Source organism: Triticum dicoccoides, chromosome 5B (genome assembly GCF_002162155.2).
Source record: "Triticum dicoccoides isolate Atlit2015 ecotype Zavitan chromosome 5B, WEW_v2.0, whole genome shotgun sequence".
NCBI lineage: Eukaryota > Viridiplantae > Streptophyta > Magnoliopsida > Poales > Poaceae > Triticum > Triticum dicoccoides.
Window position 1 is genome coordinate 85604949 of NC_041389.1, and position 16932 is coordinate 85621880.

Below are 16932 nucleotides of genomic sequence, written 5' to 3' on the forward strand. Positions count from 1 at the left end.
GCCATCAAATACCTTCCCCTCAAACTGAAGGGACCAACTCGACACTGGTTGAAAAGCCTCCTTGAAAATTCAATTGGGAGCTAGGAGGAACTAGAGGACGCTTTCAAAGCCAATTTTCAAGGGACTTATGTCCGGCCTCCGGATGCTGACGATTTAAGTCACATAATCCAACAACTCGGAGAGTCCACCCGCAAGCTTTGGAACAGATTCCTCACTAAGAAGAATCAAATTGTTGATTGTCCGGATGCCGAAGCCCTAGCGGCATTCAAACACAGCATCCGCGACGAGTGGCTCGCCAAACACCTCGGCTAAGAAAAGCCAAGGACAATGGCAGTCCTAACAAGCCTTATGACCTGCTTTTGCACGGGAGAAGATAGCTGGCTCGCCCGCAAAGGCACCAGCGACCCCAGCACATCCGAAATAAGGGATGGCAATGGGAAGCCATGGCGTAATAAAAATAAACGCCAAAACAAGGAAGAGAGCCCGGATAACACAACGGTTAATGCCGGATTCAGGGGCTCTCGACCTAATCAGCAAAATAAGCCATCTAAAGGCAGTAAAGAGGGACCGTCCGTACTGAACAGAGTCCTAGACAGGTTGTGCCAAATCCATGGCACCCCTGACAAACCTGCAAACCACACGCACAGAGAGTGCTGGGTCTTCAAGCAGGCTGGAAAATTGAATGCCGAACACAAGGGAAGGGAAACACCAAGTGAGGACGAGGATGAACCTCGCCAACCAAACACTGGGGGACAGAAAAAATTCCCGCCAGAGGTTAAAACAGTGAACATGATCCACGCGACTCGCACATCCTTGGGAAGGCACGAACGCGCCCATAAAGACGCACGCGGTATAGAGCCCATCGTACCCACACCTAACTACTGGATGTCTTTTTCGATCACCTTCGATCGCCTGGACGGCCAAACTAGTATTCGGCGCGAAGGATCAAATGCCTTGGTGCTTGACCCAATAATCGATAGATACCATCTCACTCACGTCCTCATGGACGGTGGCAGCAGTCTCAATTTAATTTATGAGGACACTATCCGTAGGATGGGGATAGACTCATCCAGAATCAGCAAGATTCACACCACCTTTGAAGGGGTGATACCAGGCGTTGAAGCCTACAGCAGGGGCTCAGTCATACTGGAGGTAATATTCGGCCCTCCAGGCAACTCCAGAAGCGAAGAACTAGCCTTCATCATCGCACCTTTCCAAAGCAGCTATCAAGCATTGCTTGGAAGAATGGCCTTCGCCCGCTTCAACGCATTGCCGCACTATGGCTACCTTACACTTAAGATGCCCGGTCCACGTGGCATCATCACCGTTAGCGGAATAACAGAGCGCTCTTCGCGTGCAGAGGAATACGCGACGGCCCGCCGGACTATAAGCGGCCTCTAACAAAAATACAACGGGTCGTTAAGACCAAGGACACGGTTAGGCGAGTCCGACAGCCCACATTAAACCAGGGCACCGTATATGTAATCCTATAGTGGATACCAGGGGCTAATAATAAAAGCCCCATTTTTGGCACAACCTTACGGGCAGGCCAGCATCTCACATTTTTATTACCATCGCATACCTACGTTGCACTCTTCCATGAGTTTCCCTTTTCAGCAGATAACGTTCGCGCGATACCCTTCCAGGATGCGGCACAACGGAGACAAAGGCGCAGACGTGCAGCAGGGCCCCGTTCAACAGGTTTCTTTTTAGATTAAACCCCTGTGTAAACCTTTTCTATTGTCTCTTGTTGTCCAACCATCCCATCGGTTCCATACCCACAGAGGATACTGCCGTCTTTGGCATTTCGCCACGACAGATTAACGCCCGTACCTGGAAACACAGGGTTTATAATGAATGGGCATTCTTGAGCTCATCATCCACTATAAAGTTCAAATACCTTAGGGAGTGTTCGGCGTCACGAGTTTGGCCTTATATGCATCAGCTCCGAATCATGTCTTTGGTCAAATGTTGGGTTTGCCCGGCTCCTGGGTTTGCCGCCTTACGTTCCATCATTATCGGCTAAGGTGGCCAAAGGAGAATTACTGTGATTGTGCCCTGGTTATTCCAGATGAGCACCTCAGTCGAGAAAGCCGAAAACTGACTATCATGATACAGCGAGAGACTGGTCAACCACTCGACGACTCACCGGAATCTTTAGGATTCCTCCGCATTAACGAAGGGCCATTTCCCGTCCAGGTACATACGCGCCCGTATTCAGATGCACGCAAAGGTACTAGGGGCTACATAGTAGCCCCACTTTATATCCCGCGGCTAAGCGAAAGTGTTACAACTATATAGTCCGGTTGCCTCGTTCGTCGTGCGATCATCTCCTTAATGGACCAAGACGTTGGATCAAGAATGATTAAGCATATTTTTTCACAAACACCCCCGTATTATATGCGTGGGGGCTGAAGCCAACGACTGCTAACTTTCAGATTGCATATTTATATATACATATATATAAACGGCCGCACAGGGGACACAATCATACTTTCAGACAACCATTATAAATATAGCCTTACAATCAAAATAAACATTGTTTGTACAATCATTTGACTCATCACTCGAGTAGGAGATTCTTCGGGCACTGCGCCTCTATCAGGTGGGCGCCCTCTGTGACCTGCGCCAAGTAGTGCCCGGCCGGATGTTGGCCCCCTACCGGATCATGGAACGCTATCATAGTAGCATCCATATCCGTCCAATACGCTTTAACGCGGGAAAGGGCCATCCGCGCACCCTCTATGCATGCCGACCACCTCATGGCATCAATCTGAGGCACGGCCCCAAGGAACTGTTGCACCAAACCAAAGTAACTATCCGGCCTAGGCCCCTTCGGCCAAAGATGGTCTATTACAGACCGCATTGCAAGCCCGGACAGCCTATGAAGCTCCGCCACAGCAGCCATCTTATCACTCAACGGCAGCGGGTGAGTGGGAGCATTAAACTGCGACCAAAAAAGCTTCTCCACCTCCTTCTCACCCTGATCTTTGAAGAACTCAACAGCATCAGCCGTACTCTTCGCCAGGTCCGCATATGCGTCCGGCGAGCTCCAGCGTCCATCCAGAGGAGCGTACTTCGGATCGAAGAACTTCGTTCGCAGCAAATAGGAGCCCCTAGCCGCAATCTTACCGGCCTGTTGAAGCTCCTTCCGCGCACCCCTGAGCTCGGTCCGTATTTCTTTGGCGGCATTCAGTGCCTTGCTCAAGTCAGCCGATTTATCTTCATGCTCCTTCTTCAGGAGCTCATACCGGCCAGTGGCATTTTTTAACTCAATAGCCATTTCGGCTATCTTTTCCTCGCTCCGGTGATGAGCAGCCTATTCGGCTCTCAATTCCCCGGCCGCCTTTAGGGCAGCCGCATTGCTCACTCGGGCTTGCTCCTTGGCTAGAGCAAGCTCCGCCCTCAGGGCCTCCACGGCAGCAACACCATCTGCAGTCCGAACATATTATATTAATATGTGCCACCTTAATATTTTCCTATGCAATGGAAAGACAGGACACATACCTTGTGATTCGTCCAGCCGCTCATTCATCAGAGTGATATTGGCATCAATCGACCCTATTTGCCTTGTCAGTTCGGCAACTTCAACGGACGGGCCGGCGGCCGGACCCACGGGTACCTGCACATATGCACAACACCAATTATTGGTTGATGATACCCCGTTTGCCGCCTAGGGCGGGCAACCAGAGTCTCAGGGGCTACTACCTATATGGTGTATTCTTCATTACATACCTCAAAGCCTTTGAGAAGGCTTGTAAATGCTTCATTCAAACCACTTGTAGCGGATGAAATCTTCTTGAGCACCATGTTCATTAACGAGCGGTGCTCCTTCGAGAGCGCAGCTCGCTCCAGCAAGCCCGTCAGTACGTCCGGCCGGACATCAAACTACGCCGGACTCTTCCCATCGCCCCCCATCGTAGCCAAAGGCTCCGGGTGCAGGGCGGCTGACAAATTGATTGCCGGTTTCAACAGATTCAGACTCCTCCGCGACGACACCTTGGTGTCGCCTGCTTCACGAGTCGGAGAAGGGGGTGGGGTCTCGCTCTCCATCATCTCCGGAGGAAGGTCCCCCGAAGACGAACCCTGTTGAGAGGAGCTGCTGGTCGGACTGCAAAAAGTTGAATCCTGATTATTGATCTAGGAGAAACATAGTACCTTCGGATGGCAGATTGACTTACAGCTCGGTGGAGGGCTGGCCAGTTGGAGGGCATGGTGCGGTGAGGGTGCCCGTCGGGGCATGGCCCCTTGGGGATGTCTTTTTCCCTGATTTGGGCATCTCCGCCTCCAGATCTTCGGAGGCGGCCCTTTTCTTCCCGCGCGGGGAGGAGGCCTTAGCCTCCCCTCCCCGACTATCCTCCTTGGGGGAGGTAACAATTCCCCCGGTTCGGATGCGTAGCATGTGGGGTTCGGTCTCTTCGTCCCTCCCCTTGTCTTTCCCTGAGGGCATTCTGCTGAGTACCCGGTCGAGCATCTTGGCCATGGTGAGGGCAGGCGAGCCTTCGGGAAGCGGTGCCGGACACCTGATGCTCTCCACCTTGCTGAGCCATTCCTGGACGCAGGTGGTTGTCAGAACAAATAGTCACAATAAATGCAAAACAAGGTGTCCGGTATCAAGGCTACTTACTTGGGTATCTAGGCGATTACAGCTTAGGCCCGCATCCTCGGTGGTGTCCGGACACACTACTTTCCGTCCAAAGAATAATTTGCACATCTCTTCGGGCTTCAAGCCGAAAAGGTGCTTCACAATCTGCGGACCCTCCGGATTGAACTCCCACATCCGAAGAGGCCAGAGTTGGCACCGCAACATCCGCCGGATTAACATCACTTGCATTACGGTGACAAGGTTGATATCCCTCTCGAGAAGCTCCCGGATGCAGTTCTGCAGTATTGGTACATCCCCTGCGGGCCCTCAATTACGTCCTACGTCTGTCTAGGACGCCAACTATGATGGAGGGCCCGAGCGGAACTCAGGGGAGGCTACCCACTTTGTGCCCCTTGGAGCCGTGACATAAAACCCTCTGGCCATGGGGCATCGGTGTTTCTGCTTATTACGGCACCTCCGCACTCCACATGTCTCCCCTCGATCATCTTCAGCATCATATTGAAGGTCTTGAGCCATAAGCGGAAGTGCGGGGTGACGTGGAGAAAAGCCTCGCACACGATAATGAATGACGAGATATGGAGGATAGCGTCCGGAGCCAGATCATGAAAATCCAACCCATAATAGAACATGAGCCCCCTCACGAAGGGATCAAGGGTGAAACCCAAACCGCGGAGGAAGTGTGGGACAAAAAAGACACACTCATTGGGCTCCGGCGTAGGGATGACCTGCCCTGGAGCAGGAAGCCTGTGCTGGATATCTGCAGTCAAGTATCCGACCTCCCTAAGCTTTGCAATGTCCTTCTCTTCAATCGAGGAGGCCACCCACCGGCCTTGAGGGTCAGATCCGGACATATTGGAGGATTCCGGAGGGGAGGAGCTTAGGTTTTGGGTGTTAGAACTCGAGGTGCGAGAAGGTGCGAGGAAGGTGAAGAAAGAGGCGTAGGTCTCGACCCCTTTATAAAGAGGGTGAATATCAAGAGTCCCCGGTGACCGTTTGAGGCTTATCTAAAAAACACGCGGGTTATACCAACAGCCGTCATGGGGTCATGCACGCTCATATTGATGGAAAATCCCGTAATAAGAGGAACACGATCTCTGCCTCGATGGGACGTGCCAATAAAACCGCCTCGTAACACGAGTCGTCGTGGGGTAGGAAGCGTCGGCTCGCATTGGACCGAGCCACGATGCAAGGGCACGACGCACAAAGATTGCCAGCAAATCAGATCTATACCATACAAAGATCATATTGCAAATCCGGACACGGTCTACGTGTTCGATAAACCACTTTGGAGAATTCGGAGGAGGAACCCGCCTTGCAATGCCGAAGACAATATTGTGCGCCGGACTCATCGTCATTGAAGCCTGGTTCAGGGGCTACTGAGGGAGTCCTGGATTAGGGGGTATCCGGACAGCCGGACTGTGTACAACGTCCGGACTATTGAAGCGTGAAGATACCAGACTCAAGACTTCGGCCCATGTCCGGATGGGACTTTCCTTGGCGTGGAAGGCAAGCTTGGCGATCCGGATATTATATTTCCTTCCTTGTAACCGACTCCATGTAAACCCTAGCCCTCTCCGGTGTCTATATAAACTGGAGAGGTTGGTCCTTAGAAGGCCGATCACAATTACATTCATACCATCATAGGCTAGCTCTTAGGGTTTAGCCTCTATGATCTCGTGGTAGATCTACTCTTGTACTACCCATATCATCAATATTAATAAAGCAGGAAGTAGGGTTTTACCTCCATCGAGAGGGCCTTGCTTCCTGTTACCATCAGCCTTGACGCACAGATCAGGACCCCCTACGCGAGATCCGCCGGTTTTGACACCGACACCTAGGGGGACTGTGCGCCGTCTTGTCGATCGTCAGGTCGTGGCCGAGTCGAGTTGTGTACAGTGGCTCTCCGTCAGCTTGCCGCTTGCTGTCGTCAGCGGTGAGGGCGGGGGCACTGTAGCCACGTCGGCCCTGGTCAGCGGGTAGGTGAGGGGCACTGTTTCCACGCTCCGGCTGACTAGAGGCATGGGCGGGGTACTATTGCCTTGGTCATCGTTGATTGAAGATTTGTCCCATCATACGGCCTGGATGGGATGGGAGCTGACCCGCGGACAGATTGCGGAGCATGCCACGGGTGAAGCTGGCTTGTTGAGGAAGCTTTGTTTGTGCGGGGTTCGGCTGTCTTGTGCTAGTTGTTGAGGCCGAGTCGACGCATCTTGCCGGGTCGGAGATTCTAGCCGGGTTGTGGGGCTTGGCCGGGTCGAGTGACCCGGCCAAGCGCGTGTCGGTTTGAGGGGCAGTGCCAGCCCTGTTGTTTTTGAAGAGGATCCGGGTTCCGTTGCCTGCCCGGGGTTCATCCCCCCGACAACAACATATGTTGTTCCCTTTGTCATCGGTATGTTACTTGCCCGAGATTCGATCATCGGTAGCACCATACCTAGTTCAATCTCGTTACCGGCAAGTCTCTTTACTCGTTCTGTAATGCATCATCCCGCAACTAACTCATTAGTCATATTGCTTGCAAGGCTTATAGTGATGTGCATTACCGAGAGGGCCCAGAGATACCTCTCTGACTATCAGAGTGACAAATCCTAATCTCGATCTATGCCAACTCAACAAGTACCATCGGAGACACCTGTAGAGCATCTTTATAATCACCCGGCTACATTGTTACGTTTGGTAGCACACAAAGTGTTCCTCCGGTATCCGGGAGTTGCATAATCTCATAGTCATAGGAACATGTATAAGTCATGAAGAAAGCAATAGCAACATACTAAACGATCAAGAGCTAAGCTAACGGAATGGGTCAAGTCAATCACATCATTCTCTAATGATGTGATCTTGTTAATTAAATGACAACTCATGTCCATGGCTAGGAAACTTAATCATCTTTGATTCAACAAGCTAGTCAAATAGAGGCATACTAGTGCCACTCTGTTTGTCTATGTATTCACACATGTACTAAGTTTCCGGTTAATACAATTCTAGCATGAATAATAAACATTTATCATGATATAAGGAAATATAATAACAACTTTATTATTGCCTCTAGGGCATATTTCCTTCAGTCTCCCACTTGCACTAGAGTCAATAATCTAGATCACATCACCATGTGATTAACACCAATAGTTCACATCAGCATGTGATTAACACCCAAAGTTCACATCGCCATGTGACCAATACCCAAAGGGTTTACTAGAGTCAATAATCTAGTTCACATCGCTATGTGATTAACACCCAAAGAGTACTTAGGTGTGATCATGTTTTCTTGTGAGAGAAGTATGGTCAACGGGTCTGCCATATTCAGATCCGTAAGTATTTTGCAAATTTCTATGTCTACAATGCTCTGCACGGAGCTACTCTAGCTAATTGCTCTCCCTTTTAATATGTATCCAGATTGAGACGCAGAGCCATCTTGATCGGTGTCAAAGCTTGCATCGAGGTAACTCTTTACAACGAACTCTTTATCACCTCCATAACTGAGAAATATTTCCTTAGTCCTCTAAGGATAATTTTGACCAATGTCCAGTGATCTACTCCTAGATCACTATTGTACTCCCTTGCCAAACTCAGGGCAGGGTATACAATAGGTCTGGTCCATAACATGGCATACTTTATAGAACCTATGACTGAGGCATACGGAATGACTTCCATTCTCTTTCTATTTTCTGTCGTGGTTGGGATTTGAGTCTTACTCAATTTCACACCTTTGCAATACAGGCAAGAACTCTTTCTTTGATTGTTCCATTTTGAACTACTTCAAAATCTTGTCAAGGTATGTACTCATTGAAAATCTTATCAAGCATCTTGATCTATCTCAATAGATCTTGATGCTCAATATGTAAGTAGCTTTACTGAGGTCTTTCTTTTGAAGAACTCCTTTCAAACACTCCTTTATGCTTTCCAGAAAATTCTACATCATTTCTGATCAACAATATGTCACTCACATATACTTATCAGAAAGGCTGTAGTGCTCCCACTCACTTTCTTGTAAATACAGGCTTCATCGCAAGTCCGTATAAAACTATATGCTTTGATTAACTTATCAAAGCGTATATTCCAACTCCGAGATGCTTGCACCAGTCCATAGATGGATCACTGGAGTTTGCACATTTTGTTAGCACCTTTAGGATTGAAAAAACCTTCTTGTTGCATCAAATACAACTTCTTCTTTTAGAAATCCATTTGCCAGATTTCATAAAATGTGGCAATTTGCTAACATGATTTGGACAGACTTAAGCATCGCTACGAGTGAGAAAATCTCATCGTAGTCAACACCTTGAACTTTTCCAAAAGCCTTTTTCGACAAGTCTAGCTTTGTAGATAGTAACACTACTATCAGCGTCTGTCTTCCTCTTGAAGATCCATTTATTTTTTATGGCTTGCCGATCATCGGGCAAGTCAACCAAAGTCCACACTTTGTTCTCATACATGGATCCCATCTCAGATTTCATGGCCTCAAGCCATTTCGCAGAATCTGGGCTCATCATTGCTTCCTCATAGTTCGTAGGGTTCATCATGGTCAAGTAACATGAACTCCAAAATAGGATTACCGTACCACTCTGGTGTGGAACATACTCTGGTTGACCTACGAGGTTCGGTAGTAACTTGATCCGAAGCTTCATGATCATCATCATTAACTTCCTCACTAATTGGTGTAAGCATCACTGGAACTGATTTCTATGATGAACTACTTTCCAATTCGGGAGAAGGTACAATTACCTCATCAAGTTCTACTTTCCTCCCACTCACTTCTTTCGAGAGAAACTCCTTCTTTAGAAAGGATCTATTCTTAGCAACGAATATCTTGCCTTCGAATCTGTGATAGAAGGTGTACCCAACTGTCTCCTTTGGGTATCCTATGAAGACACATTTCTCCAATTTGGGTTTGAGCTTATCAGGAAGCATCGCAACCCCAAATTTTAAGAAATGACAACTTTGGTTTCTTGCCAAAACACAGTTCATATGGTGTCGTCTCAACGGATTTAGATGGTGCCCTATTTAACGTGAATGCAGCTGTCTCTAATGCATAACCCCAGAAGGATAGTGGTAATCCAGTAAGAGACATCATAGATTGCACCATATCTAATAAAGTACGGTTCCGATGTTAGGACACACCATTACGCTGTGGTGTTCCAGGTGGAGTGAGTTGCGAAACTATTCCGCATTGTTTCAAATGAAGACCAAACTCGTAACTCAAATATTCTCCTCCACGATCAGATTGTAGAAACTTTATTTTCTTGTTACGATGATTTTCCACTTCACTCTGAAATTATTTGAACTTTTCAAATGTTTCAGATTTATGTTTCATCAAGTAGATCTACCCATATCTGCTCAAATCATTTGTGAAGGTCAGAAAATAACAATACCTGCCGCGAGCCTCAACACTCATCGGACTGCATACATCAGTATGTATTATTTCCAACAAGTTTGTTGCTCGCTCCATCATTCCGGGGAACGGAGTCTTAATCATCTTTCTCATGAGGCATGGTTCGCAAGCATCAACTGATTCATAATCAAGTGATTCCAAAAGTCCATCAGCATGGATTTTTTTCATGTGCTTTACACCAATATGACCTAAACGGCAGCGCCACAAATAAGTTGCACTATCATTATTAATTTTGCATCTTTTGGCTTCAATATTATGAATATGTGTATCACTACGATCGAGATTCAATAAACCATTCACCTTTGGTGTATGACCATTGAAGGTTTTATTCATGTAAATAGAACAACAATTATTCTCTGACTTTAAATGAATAATTGTATTGCAATAAACATGATCAAATCATATTCATGCTTAACGCAAACACCAAATAACATTTATTTAGGTTCAACACTAATCCCGAAAGTATAGGGAGTGTGCGATGATGATCATATCAATCTTGGAACCACTTCCAACACACATCGCCACTTCACCCTCAACTAGTTTATGTTCATTTTACAACTCCCGTTTCGAGTAACTACTCTTTAGTAACTGAACCAGTATCAAATACTGAGGGGTTGCTATAAACACTAGTAAAGTACACATCAATAACATGTATATCAAATATACCTTTGTTCACTTTGCCATCCTTCTTATCCGCCAAGTATCTAGGGGCAGTTCCACTTCCAGTGACCATTTTCTTTTCAGTAGAAGCACTAAGTTTCAGGCTTGAGTCTAGCTTTGGGTTTCTTCATCAGAGTGACAACTTGTTTGTCATTATTCTTGAAGTTCCCTTTCTATTATTTTGCCCTTTTTCTTGAAAATAGTGGTCTTGTAAACCATCAACACTTGATGCTCTTTCTTGATTTCTACCTTCGCCAGTTTCAACATCGCGAAGAGCTCGGGAATTACTTTCATCATCCCTTGCATATTATAGTTCATCATGAAGTTCTAGTAACTTAGTGATAGTGACTAGAGAACTTTGTCAATTACTATCTTATCTGCAAGATTAACTCCCACTTGATTCAAGCAATTGTAGTACCCAGACAATCTGAGCACATGCTCACTGGTTGAGCTATTCTCCTCCATCTTGTAGGCAAAGTACTGTCAGAGGTCCCATACCTCTTGACACGGGCATGAGTATGAAATACCAATTTCAACTCTTGGAACATCTTACATGCTCCGTGGCATTCAAAACATTTTCAAGTCCCGGTTCTAAGTTGTAAAGCATGGTGCACTAAACTATCAAGTAGTCATCATACCGAGCTTTGCCAAACATTCATAACGTTTGTATCTGCTCCTGCAATAAGTCCGTCACCTAGTGGTGCATCAAGGACATAATTATCCTGTGCAGCAATGAGGATAATCCTCAAAGCACGGATCCAATCCTCATCATTGCTACTAACATCTTTCAACTTATTTTTTCTCTAGGAACATATAAAAAATAAACAGGGAAGCTATGCGCGAGCTATTGATCTACAACATAATTTGCAAATACTATCAGGACTAAGTTCATGATAAATTAAAGTTTAATTAATCAAATTACTTAAGAACTCCCACTTAGATAGACATCCCTCTAGTCATCTAAATGGTCACGTGATCCGAATCAACTAAACCATGTCTGATCATCACGTGAGATGGAGTAGTTTTCAATGGTGAACATCACTATGTTGATCATATCTACTATATGATTCACGCTCGACCTTTCGGTCTCAGTGTTCCGAGGCCATATCTGCATATGCTAGGTTCGTCAAGTTTAACCCGAGTACTCTGCGTGTGCAAAACTGGCTTGCACCCGTTGTATGTGAACGTAGAGCTTATCACACCCGATCATCACGTGGTGTCTCAGCACGAAGAACTGTCGCAACGGTGCATACTCAGAGAGAACACTTATACCTTGAAATTTCAATAAGGGATCATCTTATAAAGCTACCGCCGAACTAAGCAAAATAAGATGTATAAAAGATAAACATCACATGCAATCAAAATATACGACATGATATGGCCATCATCATCTTGTGCCTTTGATCTTCATCTCCAAAGTACCGTTATGATCTCTATCATGACCGGCATGAAACCATGATCTCCATCATCTTGATCTCTATCAACGTGTCGTCACATGGTCGTCTCGCCAACTATTGCTTTTGCAACTATTGCTATCGCATAGCGATAAAGTAAAGCAATTATATGGTGCTTGCGTCTTATGCAATAAAGAGAAAACCATAAGCTACTGCTAGTTCCCAATAAATTTAACAAAACATGATCATCTCATACAACAATTTATATCTCATGACGTCTTGACCATATCACATCACAACATGCCCTGCAAAAACAAGTTAGATGACCTCTACTTTGTTGTTGCAAGTTTTACGTGGTTGCTAGGGGCTTAGCAAGAACCATTCTTACCTACGCATCAAAACCACAATGATTTTTTGTCAAGTATGTGCTATTTTAACCTTCAACAAGGACCGGGCGTAGCCACACTCGATTCAACTAAAGTTGGAGAAGCTGACACCCGCCAGCCACGTGTGTGCGAAGCACGTCGGTAGAACCAGTCTCGCGTAAGCGTACGCGTAATGTCGTTCTGGGCCGCTTCATCCAACAATAGCGCCGAATCAAAATATGACATGCTGGTAAGCAGTATGACTATTATCGCCCACAACTCACTTGTGTTCTACTCGTGCATATAACATCTACGCATAAACCTGGCTCGGATGCCACTATTGGGGAACGTAGTAATTTTAAAAATTTCCTACGCACACGCAGGATCATGGTGATGCATAGAAACGAGAGGGGAGAGTGTTGTCTACATACCATCGTAGACCATAAGCGGAAGCGTTATGACAACGCGGTTGATGTAGTCGTACGCCCGATCGACCGATCCTAGTACCGAACGTACGGCACCTCCGCAATCTGCACAAGTTTAACTCGATGACGTCTCACGAACTCATGATCCAATAGAGCTTTGAGGGAGAGCTTCGTCAGCACGACGGCGTGATGACGGTGATGATGAAGCTACCGGCGCAGGGCTTCTCCTAAGCACTACGACGATATGACCAAGGTGGATTATGGTGGAGGGGGGCACCGCACACAGCTAAGAGATCGTTGATCAACTTGTGTGTCTATGGGGTGCCCCCTGGCCATGTATATAAAGGATGGAGGGAGGAGGAGGCCGGCCCTCATAGGGCGCGCCCAAAGTGTGGAGTCCTACTAGGACTCCCTAGTCCTAGTAGGATTCCACCTCCCACATGGAGTAGGAAAAGGGAAAGGGAGAAGGAGAAGGAAGGAAGGGGGCGCCTCCCGTCCCTAGTCCAATTGGGACCAGTCTATGGGGAGGGGTGCGGCCACCCTTGAGGCCTTTTCTCTCCTTTCCCGTATGGCCCATTAAGGCCCAATACGAATTCCCGTAACTCTCCGGTACTCTGAAAAATACCCGAATCACTCAGAACCTTCCCAATGTCCGAATATAGCCTTCCAATATATCGATCTTTATGGCTCGATCATTTCGAGACTCCTCGTCATGTCCCCAATCTCATCCGGGACTCCAAACAAACTTCGGTCATCAAATCACATAACTCATAATACAAATTGTCACCGAACGTTAAGCGTGAGGACCCTATGGGTTCAAGAACTATATAGACATGACCGAGACACATCTCCGGTCAATAAACAATAGCGGAACCTGGATGCTCATATTGGCTCCTACATATTCTACGAAGATCTTTATCGGTCAAACCGCATAACAACATATGTTGTTCCCTTTGTCATCGGTATGTTCTTTGCCCGAGATTCGATCGTCGGTATCATCATACCTAGTTCAATCTCGTTACCAGCAAGTCTCTTTACTCGTTCCGTAATGCATCATCCCGCAACTAACTCATTAGTCACATTGCTTGCAAGGCTTATAGTGATGTGCATTACCGAGAGGGCCCAGAGATACCTCCCCGACAATCGGAGTGACAAATCCTAATCTCGATCTATGCCAACTCAATAAGTACCATTGGAGACACCTGTAGAGCACCTTTACAATCACCCGGTTATGTTGTGACGTTTGGTAGCACACAAAGTGTTCCTCTGGAATTCGGGAGTTGCATAATCTCATAGTCATAGGAACATGTATAAGTCATGAAGAAAGCAATAGCAACATACTAAACGATCAAGTGCTAAGCTAACGGAATGGGTCAAGTCAATCACATCATTCTCTAATGATATGATCCCATTAATCAAATGACAACTCATGTCCATGGCTAGGAAACTTAACCATCTTTGATTCAACGAGCTAGTCAAATAGAGGCATACTAATGACACTCTGTTTGTCTATGTATTCACACATGTACTGTCAGATTTCGGGTTCCGGCAGACTCTTGAGGTTCGAACTCTAGGGTGCGCACGAAGATCTTTCCCCTACCATCTCACGTCTCGAAGGCTCGCGATGAATCTAAGCTAGAAAGAAGAACACACAAGGGACACAAGGTTTATACTGGTTCAGGCCACCATTGTGGTGTAATACCCTACTCCAGTGTGTGGTGTGGTGGATCGCCTCAGGGGTGATGATGAACGGTACAAAGGGGGAACAGCCTTGCGAGGGGCTGTTCTTGAGCTGGCACAATGAACTGCTTGGATCAGTTCAGTTGCCTCTCTCTAGTTTATGCGTGATCTGGATCCCCTTTTTCCGCCCTGTGGTGGCTAGTCCTATTTATAGAGGGAGGCCCTGGGCCTCTTCCCAAATAATGAGCGGGAAGGGCACCAACAATTGGCCATTTTGAAGGGAAACATCTAGTATACTTATCCTGACTAAAGTTGGTCTTCGGCTGCCAAAGGCTCTGACGATGATGCCGTCCTGGGCTCCACGATGACCTCCGTCCTGTCGTTCTGCTGGTCTTGGTCTTGTTGCACCAAAACAGTGACCTTTGCCTGATGCCTTGGCCTGTGCTTGCCTCCTTTGCACCGAAGGGGAAACAAGGACACTGCGCAGGCCGGCGCCCGCCTGGCGCCCGCCTGGTCTCGGTCGTCATGGCTTGCGTCATGGGCTCCTCGCGAGGTACCGTGCCTTGAACTCTCCGCCTCCTCGCGAGCCTGCCTGATGAGGCCACTCCTGAGGAAGCTTCCTGTCGTCCGCCCGGCGAGCCTTGGCCCCTCGCGAGGGTCTTGAGCTTGAGCTGAGGAAGCTGGGCTGCACTGGGCCCCCACTTGAGCCACGCCACAGGCCGCAGGCAGGCAAGTCTAGGGACCCCCGTTCCCAGAACGCCGACAGTAGCCCCCGGTCCCAAGGCACGCCCGGACTTGGCTTAGCAGAGAAATGAAGGGGCAAGTGCGAAGCGCCGCGGGCCCCAATAGCCTGCGGCCTTGGGCGCTGCATGGCGATTGATTGGACGTGGGCGTCTCTGCTTCCCCATGATGCCTCGGCAACCGCATGACTTGACAAGTCCCTGCATGCAAAAATGGGTCATGATTACCTGTGATCGTGGAGGCCGGCGGTTGGCCTTCTCCGGCTATAAGTACGGATCAGCATGAGCCCCTTCAGTCTATTCCTTCTTGCTACTCCTTTCTCTCCATCCCGGCTACTCGCCACTCCCATGGCTCCGCCGAAGAGGTTCTCGGCCGCGGAGAAGGGAAAGGCTCATCAGGAAGGGCCTGACTCTCCTCCGACCAAGCGCGGTCGGGGCCGCCCTCGCAAGCATCCTGCGGCCCCCGTAGTGGCTTCCCATAGTCGTGGAGGCGGTCCCCTGCACGGTGATGAGCGCCCGGTTGCAGATGGGAGGCACGCCGCAGCTGCGCGACCCCCAGGCCACGCTTTCGCTCGGCGGAGGTTCTGCCGGAGTTCTTCGTGTGGTCGGCCGACCCGACCAGCACCTGGTTCCAGCTCCCCCGCTTCTTTGTAGGTGAACTTCCGGCCGGCGCTCCGGGCGGCCTCTGGCTTCAGGCGGACGATTGCTGCAGCAGGGCCTCCTGGGCTTCGCTGGAGGTCTCCGTCGCCGGGGATGCGGCCCTGACCCGCGGCTGGCAAACGTTTGCCCGCGCGCATGGCCTGAGCCGGAGGTGCACCCTGCACTTTAAGTTTGACAGTGATGCCACCCTCTACGTGAGGGTGTTCGGGGAAGGTGGCCGCCGTGCCGGGTGCTGCCCCAAAGACGATGACTGCAGCCATGTGCCCAGCCCCGGCGTTGATTAGGATGAAAATGGTGGCAGGCGCGTGGGCAGCAGCGCTCGGGACTCGCCAAGCTTCAGCGACTTTCCTTCGGATAGCAGCTCCTCCAGCGGTGGTCGCGACCAGCCCCCACGCCGTCGCGCTCGCCTGGGGGAAGGTAGCAGGTCAGTCCGCCGTCGCGCCCCGGTGAAGCGAGAGCAGGGATCTGACTGAGCTTCGGAGGCAGTACGAGCCCTCGCCGCGGGTTGGTGCCGAGCAAGTCGTGCATGTTTTGTTTTTCTTCCTTTCCTGCGCAAAAAAAGAAAGTAGTATTGGGCCCTGTGGGGGCGTATTGAACTGTCGCTATTAATTATCATGTTGTTTCCGCTATTTCTGTGTTATCTTCCCATGCCGCGTGCCCATGTGCGGGAACTACTTAGCTCGGGGAGGCTTGTCGCGGTCTTTGCCTCCCGAGGCCGAGGCCTCGCCGTGCGCTTCATGTCCTGCAAGGATTAGTCAGGAGGGATAGCTCCCGGCCTTGGTCGCGGGGGCGACCGACCCAGGTCCTATGCTCGCGTCACGATTCCCATGGGGCACGGACTGGGAGGGGTGCTCCCATGGCGGACTCGGATAGGAAAGCTTCAAACGAACGGGGCAGAAAACACTCGCGAGGGTGCCCGCGTACCTCCCTCACGAGACTTGCGCAAGAAAAAACGAGGCAAGAAAGTGAAAAAGACGAAGAGTCACAAGCTAGAGACGGCAACAACTCCAATAAAACTT